Source organism: Idiotropiscis lumnitzeri, unplaced genomic scaffold, assembly GCF_059441095.1.
Source record: "Idiotropiscis lumnitzeri isolate Australia: NSW breed Sydney's pygmy pipehorse unplaced genomic scaffold, RoL_Ilum_1.0 HiC_scaffold_114, whole genome shotgun sequence".
Lineage (NCBI taxonomy): Eukaryota > Metazoa > Chordata > Actinopteri > Syngnathiformes > Syngnathidae > Idiotropiscis > Idiotropiscis lumnitzeri.
In genome coordinates, this window is record NW_028283652.1 from 130001 (window position 1) to 142473 (window position 12473).

The 12473-nt window shown below is 42.4% G+C and overlaps 9 non-coding genes and 2 pseudogenes across 9 annotated transcripts; all 11 read left to right on the top strand.

The window, feature by feature from the left end:
* Nucleotides 1–243: 243 nt before the first annotated feature.
* Nucleotides 244–366, top strand: LOC148315234 (5S ribosomal RNA; annotated as a pseudogene).
* A 992-nt stretch (nt 367–1358) lies between these two features.
* LOC148315235 (5S ribosomal RNA) lies at nt 1359–1477 on the top strand. Its single transcript, XR_015841122.1, has one exon. It is a non-coding gene; the product is annotated as a 5S ribosomal RNA (ribosomal RNA).
* A 992-nt stretch (nt 1478–2469) lies between these two features.
* LOC148315236 (5S ribosomal RNA) lies at nt 2470–2588 on the top strand. The gene has a single exon (XR_015841123.1). It is a non-coding gene; the product is annotated as a 5S ribosomal RNA (ribosomal RNA).
* A 992-nt stretch (nt 2589–3580) lies between these two features.
* Nucleotides 3581–3699, top strand: LOC148315237 (5S ribosomal RNA). The gene has a single exon (XR_015841124.1). It is a non-coding gene; the product is annotated as a 5S ribosomal RNA (ribosomal RNA).
* A 992-nt stretch (nt 3700–4691) lies between these two features.
* LOC148315238 (5S ribosomal RNA) lies at nt 4692–4810 on the top strand. Its single transcript, XR_015841125.1, has one exon. It is a non-coding gene; the product is annotated as a 5S ribosomal RNA (ribosomal RNA).
* Nucleotides 4811–5802: 992 nt separating this feature from the next.
* On the top strand, nt 5803–5921 carry LOC148315239 (5S ribosomal RNA). Its single transcript, XR_015840910.1, has one exon. It is a non-coding gene; the product is annotated as a 5S ribosomal RNA (ribosomal RNA).
* A 992-nt stretch (nt 5922–6913) lies between these two features.
* On the top strand, nt 6914–7036 carry LOC148315240 (5S ribosomal RNA; annotated as a pseudogene).
* Nucleotides 7037–8028: 992 nt separating this feature from the next.
* On the top strand, nt 8029–8147 carry LOC148315241 (5S ribosomal RNA). The gene has a single exon (XR_015841126.1). It is a non-coding gene; the product is annotated as a 5S ribosomal RNA (ribosomal RNA).
* A 992-nt stretch (nt 8148–9139) lies between these two features.
* LOC148315242 (5S ribosomal RNA) lies at nt 9140–9258 on the top strand. Its single transcript, XR_015841128.1, has one exon. It is a non-coding gene; the product is annotated as a 5S ribosomal RNA (ribosomal RNA).
* A 992-nt stretch (nt 9259–10250) lies between these two features.
* On the top strand, nt 10251–10369 carry LOC148315243 (5S ribosomal RNA). The gene has a single exon (XR_015841129.1). It is a non-coding gene; the product is annotated as a 5S ribosomal RNA (ribosomal RNA).
* Nucleotides 10370–11361: 992 nt separating this feature from the next.
* Nucleotides 11362–11480, top strand: LOC148315244 (5S ribosomal RNA). The gene has a single exon (XR_015841131.1). It is a non-coding gene; the product is annotated as a 5S ribosomal RNA (ribosomal RNA).
* The last annotated feature ends 993 nt before the right edge of the window (nt 11481–12473 follow it).

Sequence of the window (12473 nt, forward strand, 5' to 3'; positions counted from 1 at the left end):
TTTACAGGTCGCCCATCTACGGATTTTTGTCCGCATTTAACCATGTGTATGTGCCAACAAATCATTGTACACATTTGCTGATATTTGTCATATATCTGTGACTTCAATCATGCATTGTAGATTGTTGTGACACATTTGTGACTGTGGTTATAGTTTCAGATTCTTGTTACGTATTTTTGGATTGAAGTATTTGCCACAATAAAGACAACATGTATAAAATGCAAAATTTTGAAAGGCATTCTCGCTTACAGCCATACTACCCTGAGAACGCCCGATCTTGTCTGATCTCGGAAGCTAAGCAGGGTCGGTCGGGCCTGGTTAGTACTTGGATGGGAGACCGCCTGGGAATACCAGGTGCTGTAAGCTTTTGCACCGCAAAAATAAAAAAAACTTTTGACAAATGTAAGCAAGTATGCGAGCTGCTTTTTTATAAATTTCCACATATTCGCCTAACAGGCTGAGAGCACAAAATGCCAACATTCAGCGTCCCCTGCCTTTGGGTGTTGCTACAGTCTCGCCGTGGACGACTCGCAAATGCGTGTGGCAATTTGCAAATGCGTGTCTGGAGACTTGAGTGTGGCTCCGGAGCTCCACATTAAGACCAAAAGGGGACTCTCGTAGTCTACAGGTGTAGCAGACAGATGACCCGATGCAGTCCGGTTGGGTTGGTGCAGTGAGTGTTTACTAAATAAAAAGTTAATGAATCAATTTTAAAAAATGGTGTTTACTGAATGCAATAAAGGGAAGTATAGTTAATGTGGCAATTAGCAGGTGTGGAGAAGCTTCATTCATTTTTTTTAGCTTCACTGGTTATATCATTGGTTCTTATTTTATTAGTTCCACTTTATTCTTCCATTTATTCCAATTTAATTTAAATAATGTCAAATAAATGGTACATGACCATGGGTGGATAGCAGTGAACGCCCCCCCAAGTTATTGGTGTATATATTGGTGGTACGGGGCTGGTATAATATTAGTGCCCCCATGTGGTCCGAATGTGTAGCTACGGAGCCACACACAAGTCTCCTGACACGCATTTGCAAATCAGCACACGCATTTGCGAGTCGTCCGCGGCAGGACTGTAGCAAACGTCACCTGTAAGAAAAGGTCCCGTTTTTACAGGTCGCCCATCTACGGATTTTTGTCCGCATTTAACCACGTGTATGTGCCAACAAATCATTGTACACATTTGCTGATATTTGTCATATATCTGTGACTTCAATCATGCATTGTAGATTGTTGTGACACATTTGTGACTGTGGTTATAGTTTCAGATTCTTGTTACGTATTTTTGGATTGAAGTATTTGCCACAATAAAGACAACATGTATAAAATGCAAAATTTTGAAAGGAATTCTCCCTTACGGCCATACTACCCTGAGAACGCCCGATCTCGTCCGATCTCGGAAGCTAAGCAGGGTCGGGCCTGGTTAGTACTTGGATGGGAGACCGCCTGGGAATACCAGGTGCTGTAAGCTTTTGCACCGCAAAAATAAAAAAAACTTTTGACAAATGTAAGCAAGTATGCGAGCTGCTTTTTTATAAATTCCCACATATTCGCCTGACAGGCTGAGAGCACAAAATGCCAACATTCAGCGTCCCCTGCCTTTGGGTGTTGCTACAGTCTCGCCGTGGACGACTCGCAAATGCGTGTGGCAATTTGCAAATGCGTGTCTGGAGACTTGAGTGTGGCTCCGGAGCTCCACATTAAGACCAAAAGGGGACTCTCGTAGTCTACAGGTGTAGCAGACAGATGACCCGATGCAGTCCGGTTGGGTTGGTGCAGTGAGTGTTTACTAAATAAAAAGTTAATGAATCAATTTTAAAAAATGGTGTTTACTGAATGCAATAAAGGGAAGTATAGTTAATGTGGCAATTAGCAGGTGTGGAGAAGCTTCATTCATTTTTTTTAGCTTCACTGGTTATATCATTGGTTCTTATTTTATTAGTTCCACTTTATTCTTCCATTTATTCCAATTTAATTTAAATAATGTCAAATAAATGGTACATGACCATGGGTGGATAGCAGTGAACGCCCCCCCAAGTTATTGGTGTATATATTGGTGGTACGGGGCTGGTATAATATTAGTGCCCCCATGTGGTCCGAATGTGTAGCTACGGAGCCACACACAAGTCTCCTGACACGCATTTGCAAATCAGCACACGCATTTGCGAGTCGTCCGCGGCAGGACTGTAGCAAACGTCACCTGTAAGAAAAGGTCCCGTTTTTACAGGTCGCCCATCTACGGATTTTTGTCCGCATTTAACCATGTGTATGTGCCAACAAATCATTGTACACATTTGCTGATATTTGTCATATATCTGTGACTTCAATCATGCATTGTAGATTGTTGTGACACATTTGTGACTGTGGTTATAGTTTCAGATTCTTGTTACGTATTTTTGGATTGAAGTATTTGCCACAATAAAGACAACATGTATAAAATGCAAAATTTTGAAAGGAATTCTCCCTTACGGCCATACTACCCTGAGAACGCCCGATCTCGTCCGATCTCGGAAGCTAAGCAGGGTCGGGCCTGGTTAGTACTTGGATGGGAGACCGCCTGGGAATACCAGGTGCTGTAAGCTTTTGCACCGCAAAAATAAAAAAAACTTTTGACAAATGTAAGCAAGTATGCGAGCTGCTTTTTTAGAAATTCCCACATATTCGCCTGACAGGCTGAGAGCACAAAATGCCAACATTCAGCGTCCCCTGCCTTTGGGTGTTGCTACAGTCTCGCCGTGGACGACTCGCAAATGCGTGTGGCAATTTGCAAATGCGTGTCTGGAGACTTGAGTGTGGCTCCGGAGCTCCACATTAAGACCAAAAGGGGACTCTCGTAGTCTACAGGTGTAGCAGACAGATGACCCGATGCAGTCCGGTTGGGTTGGTGCAGTGAGTGTTTACTAAATAAAAAGTTAATGAATCAATTTTAAAAAATGGTGTTTACTGAATGCAATAAAGGGAAGTATAGTTAATGTGGCAATTAGCAGGTGTGGAGAAGCTTCATTCATTTTTTTTAGCTTCACTGGTTATATCATTGGTTCTTATTTTATTAGTTCCACTTTATTCTTCCATTTATTCCAATTTAATTTAAATAATGTCAAATAAATGGTACATGACCATGGGTGGATAGCAGTGAACGCCCCCCCAAGTTATTGGTGTATATATTGGTGGTACGGGGCTGGTATAATATTAGTGCCCCCATGTGGTCCGAATGTGTAGCTACGGAGCCACACACAAGTCTCCTGACACGCATTTGCAAATCAGCACACGCATTTGCGAGTCGTCCGCGGCAGGACTGTAGCAAACGTCACCTGTAAGAAAAGGTCCCGTTTTTACAGGTCGCCCATCTACGGATTTTTGTCCGCATTTAACCACGTGTATGTGCCAACAAATCATTGTACACATTTGCTGATATTTGTCATATATCTGTGACTTCAATCATGCATTGTAGATTGTTGTGACACATTTGTGACTGTGGTTATAGTTTCAGATTCTTGTTACGTATTTTTGGATTGAAGTATTTGCCACAATAAAGACAACATGTATAAAATGCAAAATTTTGAAAGGAATTCTCCCTTACGGCCATACTACCCTGAGAACGCCCGATCTCGTCCGATCTCGGAAGCTAAGCAGGGTCGGGCCTGGTTAGTACTTGGATGGGAGACCGCCTGGGAATACCAGGTGCTGTAAGCTTTTGCACCGCAAAAATAAAAAAAACTTTTGACAAATGTAAGCAAGTATGCGAGCTGCTTTTTTATAAATTCCCACATATTCGCCTGACAGGCTGAGAGCACAAAATGCCAACATTCAGCGTCCCCTGCCTTTGGGTGTTGCTACAGTCTCGCCGTGGACGACTCGCAAATGCGTGTGGCAATTTGCAAATGCGTGTCTGGAGACTTGAGTGTGGCTCCGGAGCTCCACATTAAGACCAAAAGGGGACTCTCGTAGTCTACAGGTGTAGCAGACAGATGACCCGATGCAGTCCGGTTGGGTTGGTGCAGTGAGTGTTTACTAAATAAAAAGTTAATGAATCAATTTTAAAAAATGGTGTTTACTGAATGCAATAAAGGGAAGTATAGTTAATGTGGCAATTAGCAGGTGTGGAGAAGCTTCATTCATTTTTTTTAGCTTCACTGGTTATATCATTGGTTCTTATTTTATTAGTTCCACTTTATTCTTCCATTTATTCCAATTTAATTTAAATAATGTCAAATAAATGGTACATGACCATGGGTGGATAGCAGTGAACGCCCCCCCAAGTTATTGGTGTATATATTGGTGGTACGGGGCTGGTATAATATTAGTGCCCCCATGTGGTCCGAATGTGTAGCTACGGAGCCACACACAAGTCTCCTGACACGCATTTGCAAATCAGCACACGCATTTGCGAGTCGTCCGCGGCAGGACTGTAGCAAACGTCACCTGTAAGAAAAGGTCCCGTTTTTACAGGTCGCCCATCTACGGATTTTTGTCCGCATTTAACCACGTGTATGTGCCAACAAATCATTGTACACATTTGCTGATATTTGTCATATATCTGTGACTTCAATCATGCATTGTAGATTGTTGTGACACATTTGTGACTGTGGTTATAGTTTCAGATTCTTGTTACGTATTTTTGGATTGAAGTATTTGCCACAATAAAGACAACATGTATAAAATGCAAAATTTTGAAAGGAATTCTCCCTTACGGCCATACTACCCTGAGAACGCCCGATCTCGTCCGATCTCGGAAGCTAAGCAGGGTCGGGCCTGGTTAGTACTTGGATGGGAGACCGCCTGGGAATACCAGGTGCTGTAAGCTTTTGCACCGCAAAAATAAAAAAAACTTTTGACAAATGTAAGCAAGTATGCGAGCTGCTTTTTTATAAATTCCCACATATTCGCCTGACAGGCTGAGAGCACAAAATGCCAACATTCAGCGTCCCCTGCCTTTGGGTGTTGCTACAGTCTCGCCGTGGACGACTCGCAAATGCGTGTGGCAATTTGCAAATGCGTGTCTGGAGACTTGAGTGTGGCTCCGGAGCTCCACATTAAGACCAAAAGGGGACTCTCGTAGTCTACAGGTGTAGCAGACAGATGACCCGATGCAGTCCGGTTGGGTTGGTGCAGTGAGTGTTTACTAAATAAAAAGTTAATGAATCAATTTAAAAAAATGGTGTTTACTGAATGCAATAAAGGGAAGTATAGTTAATGTGGCAATTAGCAGGTGTGGAGAAGCTTCATTCATTTTTTTTAGCTTCACTGGTTATATCATTGGTTCTTATTTTATTAGTTCCACTTTATTCTTCCATTTATTCCAATTTAATTTAAATAATGTCAAATAAATGGTACATGACCATGGGTGGATAGCAGTGAACGCCCCCCCAAGTTATTGGTGTATATATTGGTGGTACGGGGCTGGTATAATATTAGTGCCCCCATGTGGTCCGAATGTGTAGCTACGGAGCCACACACAAGTCTCCTGACACGCATTTGCAAATCAGCACACGCATTTGCGAGTCGTCCGCGGCAGGACTGTAGCAAACGTCACCTGTAAGAAAAGGTCCCGTTTTTACAGGTCGCCCATCTACGGATTTTTGTCCGCATTTAACCATGTGTATGTGCCAACAAATCATTGTACACATTTGCTGATATTTGTCATATATCTGTGACTTCAATCATGCATTGTAGATTGTTGTGACACATTTGTGACTGTGGTTATAGTTTCAGATTCTTGTTACGTGTTTTTGGATTGAAGTATTTGCCACAATAAAGACAACATGTATAAAATGCAAAATTTTGAAAGGAATTCTCGCTTACGGCCATACTACCCTGAGAACGCCCGATCTCGTCCGATCTCGGAAGCTAAGCAGGGTCGGGCCTGGTTAGTACTTGGATGGGAGACCGCCTGGGAATACCAGGTGCTGTAAGCTTTTGCACCGCAAAAATAAAAAAAACTTTTGACAAATGTAAGCAAGTATGCGAGCTGCTTTTTTATAAATTTCCACATATTCGCCTGACAGGCTGAGAGCACAAAATGCCAACATTCAGCGTCCCCTGCCTTTGGGTGTTGCTACAGTCTCGCCGTGGACGACTCGCAAATGCGTGTGGCAATTTGCAAATGCGTGTCTGGAGACTTGAGTGTGGCTCCGGAGCTCCACATTAAGACCAAAAGGGGACTCTCGTAGTCTACAGGTGTAGCAGACAGATGACCCGATGCAGTCCGGTTGGGTTGGTGCAGTGAGTGTTTACTAAATAAAAAGTTAATGAATCAATTTTAAAAAATGGTGTTTACTGAATGCAATAAAGGGAAGTATAGTTAATGTGGCAATTAGCAGGTGTGGAGAATCTTCATTCATTTTTTTTAGCTTCACTGGTTATATCATTGGTTCTTATTTTATTAGTTCCACTTTATTCTTCCATTTATTCCAATTTAATTTAAATAATGTCAAATAAATGGTACATGACCATGGGTGGATAGCAGTGAACGCCCCCCCAAGTTATTGGTGTATATATTGGTGGTACGGGGCTGGTATAATATTAGTGCCCCCATGTGGTCCGAATGTGTAGCTACGGAGCCACACACAAGTCTCCTGACACGCATTTGCAAATCAGCACACGCATTTGCGAGTCGTCCGCGGCAGGACTGTAGCAAACGTCACCTGTAAGAAAAGGTCCCGTTTTTACAGGTCGCCCATCTACGGATTTTTGTCCGCATTTAACCATGTGTATGTGCCAACAAATCATTGTACACATTTGCTGATATTTGTCATATATCTGTGACTTCAATCATGCATTGTAGATTGTTGTGACACATTTGTGACTGTGGTTATAGTTTCAGATTCTTGTTACGTATTTTTGGATTGAAGTATTTGCCACAATAAAGACAACATGTATAAAATGCAAAATTTTGAAAGGCATTCTCGCTTACAGCCATACTACCCTGAGAACGCCCGATCTTGTCTGATCTCGGAAGCTAAGCAGGGTCGGTCGGGCCTGGTTAGTACTTGGATGGGAGACCGCCTGGGAATACCAGGTGCTGTAAGCTTTTGCACCGCAAAAATAAAAAAAACTTTTGACAAATGTAAGCAAGTATGCGAGCTGCTTTTTTATAAATTTCCACATATTCGCCTAACAGGCTGAGAGCACAAAATGCCAACATTCAGCGTCCCCTGCCTTTGGGTGTTGCTACAGTCTCGCCGTGGACGACTCGCAAATGCGTGTGGCAATTTGCAAATGCGTGTCTGGAGACTTGAGTGTGGCTCCGGAGCTCCACATTAAGACCAAAAGGGGACTCTCGTAGTCTACAGGTGTAGCAGACAGATGACCCGATGCAGTCCGGTTGGGTTGGTGCAGTGAGTGTTTACTAAATAAAAAGTTAATGAATCAATTTTAAAAAATGGTGTTTACTGAATGCAATAAAGGGAAGTATAGTTAATGTGGCAATTAGCAGGTGTGGAGAAGCTTCATTCATTTTTTTTAGCTTCACTGGTTATATCATTGGTTCTTATTTTATTAGTTCCACTTTATTCTTCCATTTATTCCAATTTAATTTAAATAATGTCAAATAAATGGTACATGACCATGGGTGGATAGCAGTGAACGCCCCCCCAAGTTATTGGTGTATATATTGGTGGTACGGGGCTGGTATAATATTAGTGCCCCCATGTGGTCCGAATGTGTAGCTACGGAGCCACACACAAGTCTCCTGACACGCATTTGCAAATCAGCACACGCATTTGCGAGTCGTCCGCGGCAGGACTGTAGCAAACGTCACCTGTAAGAAAAGGTCCCGTTTTTACAGGTCGCCCATCTACGGATTTTTGTCCGCATTTAACCACGTGTATGTGCCAACAAATCATTGTACACATTTGCTGATATTTGTCATATATCTGTGACTTCAATCATGCATTGTAGATTGTTGTGACACATTTGTGACTGTGGTTATAGTTTCAGATTCTTGTTACGTATTTTTGGATTGAAGTATTTGCCACAATAAAGACAACATGTATAAAATGCAAAATTTTGAAAGGAATTCTCCCTTACGGCCATACTACCCTGAGAACGCCCGATCTCGTCCGATCTCGGAAGCTAAGCAGGGTCGGGCCTGGTTAGTACTTGGATGGGAGACCGCCTGGGAATACCAGGTGCTGTAAGCTTTTGCACCGCAAAAATAAAAAAAACTTTTGACAAATGTAAGCAAGTATGCGAGCTGCTTTTTTATAAATTCCCACATATTCGCCTGACAGGCTGAGAGCACAAAATGCCAACATTCAGCATCCCCTGCCTTTGGGTGTTGCTACAGTCTCGCCGTGGACGACTCGCAAATGCGTGTGGCAATTTGCAAATGCGTGTCTGGAGACTTGAGTGTGGCTCCGGAGCTCCACATTAAGACCAAAAGGGGACTCTCGTAGTCTACAGGTGTAGCAGACAGATGACCCGATGCAGTCCGGTTGGGTTGGTGCAGTGAGTGTTTACTAAATAAAAAGTTAATGAATCAATTTTAAAAAATGGTGTTTACTGAATGCAATAAAGGGAAGTATAGTTAATGTGGCAATTAGCAGGTGTGGAGAAGCTTCATTCATTTTTTTTAGCTTCACTGGTTATATCATTGGTTCTTATTTTATTAGTTCCACTTTATTCTTCCATTTATTCCAATTTAATTTAAATAATGTCAAATAAATGGTACATGACCATGGGTGGATAGCAGTGAACGCCCCCCCAAGTTATTGGTGTATATATTGGTGGTACGGGGCTGGTATAATATTAGTGCCCCCATGTGGTCCGAATGTGTAGCTACGGAGCCACACACAAGTCTCCTGACACGCATTTGCAAATCAGCACACGCATTTGCGAGTCGTCCGCGGCAGGACTGTAGCAAACGTCACCTGTAAGAAAAGGTCCCGTTTTTACAGGTCGCCCATCTACGGATTTTTGTCCGCATTTAACCATGTGTATGTGCCAACAAATCATTGTACACATTTGCTGATATTTGTCATATATCTGTGACTTCAATCATGCATTGTAGATTGTTGTGACACATTTGTGACTGTGGTTATAGTTTCAGATTCTTGTTACGTATTTTTGGATTGAAGTATTTGCCACAATAAAGACAACATGTATAAAATGCAAAATTTTGAAAGGAATTCTCCCTTACGGCCATACTACCCTGAGAACGCCCGATCTCGTCCGATCTCGGAAGCTAAGCAGGGTCGGGCCTGGTTAGTACTTGGATGGGAGACCGCCTGGGAATACCAGGTGCTGTAAGCTTTTGCACCGCAAAAATAAAAAAAACTTTTGACAAATGTAAGCAAGTATGCGAGCTGCTTTTTTAGAAATTCCCACATATTCGCCTGACAGGCTGAGAGCACAAAATGCCAACATTCAGCGTCCCCTGCCTTTGGGTGTTGCTACAGTCTCGCCGTGGACGACTCGCAAATGCGTGTGGCAATTTGCAAATGCGTGTCTGGAGACTTGAGTGTGGCTCCGGAGCTCCACATTAAGACCAAAAGGGGACTCTCGTAGTCTACAGGTGTAGCAGACAGATGACCCGATGCAGTCCGGTTGGGTTGGTGCAGTGAGTGTTTACTAAATAAAAAGTTAATGAATCAATTTTAAAAAATGGTGTTTACTGAATGCAATAAAGGGAAGTATAGTTAATGTGGCAATTAGCAGGTGTGGAGAAGCTTCATTCATTTTTTTTAGCTTCACTGGTTATATCATTGGTTCTTATTTTATTAGTTCCACTTTATTCTTCCATTTATTCCAATTTAATTTAAATAATGTCAAATAAATGGTACATGACCATGGGTGGATAGCAGTGAACGCCCCCCCAAGTTATTGGTGTATATATTGGTGGTACGGGGCTGGTATAATATTAGTGCCCCCATGTGGTCCGAATGTGTAGCTACGGAGCCACACACAAGTCTCCTGACACGCATTTGCAAATCAGCACACGCATTTGCGAGTCGTCCGCGGCAGGACTGTAGCAAACGTCACCTGTAAGAAAAGGTCCCGTTTTTACAGGTCGCCCATCTACGGATTTTTGTCCGCATTTAACCACGTGTATGTGCCAACAAATCATTGTACACATTTGCTGATATTTGTCATATATCTGTGACTTCAATCATGCATTGTAGATTGTTGTGACACATTTGTGACTGTGGTTATAGTTTCAGATTCTTGTTACGTATTTTTGGATTGAAGTATTTGCCACAATAAAGACAACATGTATAAAATGCAAAATTTTGAAAGGAATTCTCCCTTACGGCCATACTACCCTGAGAACGCCCGATCTCGTCCGATCTCGGAAGCTAAGCAGGGTCGGGCCTGGTTAGTACTTGGATGGGAGACCGCCTGGGAATACCAGGTGCTGTAAGCTTTTGCACCGCAAAAATAAAAAAAACTTTTGACAAATGTAAGCAAGTATGCGAGCTGCTTTTTTATAAATTCCCACATATTCGCCTGACAGGCTGAGAGCACAAAATGCCAACATTCAGCGTCCCCTGCCTTTGGGTGTTGCTACAGTCTCGCCGTGGACGACTCGCAAATGCGTGTGGCAATTTGCAAATGCGTGTCTGGAGACTTGAGTGTGGCTCCGGAGCTCCACATTAAGACCAAAAGGGGACTCTCGTAGTCTACAGGTGTAGCAGACAGATGACCCGATGCAGTCCGGTTGGGTTGGTGCAGTGAGTGTTTACTAAATAAAAAGTTAATGAATCAATTTTAAAAAATGGTGTTTACTGAATGCAATAAAGGGAAGTATAGTTAATGTGGCAATTAGCAGGTGTGGAGAAGCTTCATTCATTTTTTTTAGCTTCACTGGTTATATCATTGGTTCTTATTTTATTAGTTCCACTTTATTCTTCCATTTATTCCAATTTAATTTAAATAATGTCAAATAAATGGTACATGACCATGGGTGGATAGCAGTGAACGCCCCCCCAAGTTATTGGTGTATATATTGGTGGTACGGGGCTGGTATAATATTAGTGCCCCCATGTGGTCCGAATGTGTAGCTACGGAGCCACACACAAGTCTCCTGACACGCATTTGCAAATCAGCACACGCATTTGCGAGTCGTCCGCGGCAGGACTGTAGCAAACGTCACCTGTAAGAAAAGGTCCCGTTTTTACAGGTCGCCCATCTACGGATTTTTGTCCGCATTTAACCACGTGTATGTGCCAACAAATCATTGTACACATTTGCTGATATTTGTCATATATCTGTGACTTCAATCATGCATTGTAGATTGTTGTGACACATTTGTGACTGTGGTTATAGTTTCAGATTCTTGTTACGTATTTTTGGATTGAAGTATTTGCCACAATAAAGACAACATGTATAAAATGCAAAATTTTGAAAGGAATTCTCGCTTACAGCCATACTACCCTGAGAACGCCCGATCTCGTCCGATCTCGGAAGCTAAGCAGGGTCGGGCCTGGTTAGTACTTGGATGGGAGACCGCCTGGGAATACCAGGTGCTGTTAGCTTTTGCACCGCAAAAAATAAATAAATAAATAAAACTTTGACAAATGTAAGCAAGTATGCGATCTGCTTTTTTATAAATTTCCACATATTCGCCTGACAGGCTGAGAGCACAAATTGCCAACATTCAGCGTCCCCTGCCTTTGGGTGTTGCTACAGTCTCGCCGTGGACGACTCGCAAATGCGTGTGGCAATTTGCAAATGCGTGTCTGGAGACTTGACTGTGGCTCCGGAGCCACACATTAAGACCAAAAGGGTACCCTCGGAGTCTACAGGTGTAGCAGACATATGACCCGATGCAGTCCGGTTGGGTTGGTGCAGTGAGTGTTTACTAAATAAAAAGTTAATGAATCAATTTTAAAAAATGGCGTTTACTGAATGCAATAAAGGGAAGTATAGTTAATGTGGCAATTAGCAGGTGTGGAGAAGCTTCATTCATTTTTTTTAGCTTCACTGGTTATATCATTGGTTCTTATTTTATTAGTTCCACTTTATTCTTCCATTTATTCCAATTTAATTTAAATAATGTCAAATAAATGGTACATGACCATGGGTGGATAGCAGTGAACGCCCCCCCAAGTTATTGGTGTATATATTGGTGGTACGGGGCTGGTATAATATTAGTGCCCCCATGTGGTCCGAATGTGTAGCTACGGAGCCACACACAAGTCTCCTGACACGCATTTGCAAATCAGCACACGCATTTGCGAGTCGTCCGCGGCAGGACTGTAGCAAACGTCACCTGTAAGAAAAGGTCCCGTTTTTACAGGTCGCCCATCCACGGATTTTTGTCCGCATTTAACCATGTGTATGTGCCAACAAATCATTGTACACATTTGCTGATATTTGTCATATATCTGTGACTTCAATCATGCATTGTAGATTGTTGTGACACATTTGTGACTGTGGTTATAGTTTCAGATTCTTGTTACGTATTTTTGGATTGAAGTATTTGCCACAATAAAGACAACATGTATAAAATGCAAAATTTTGAAAGG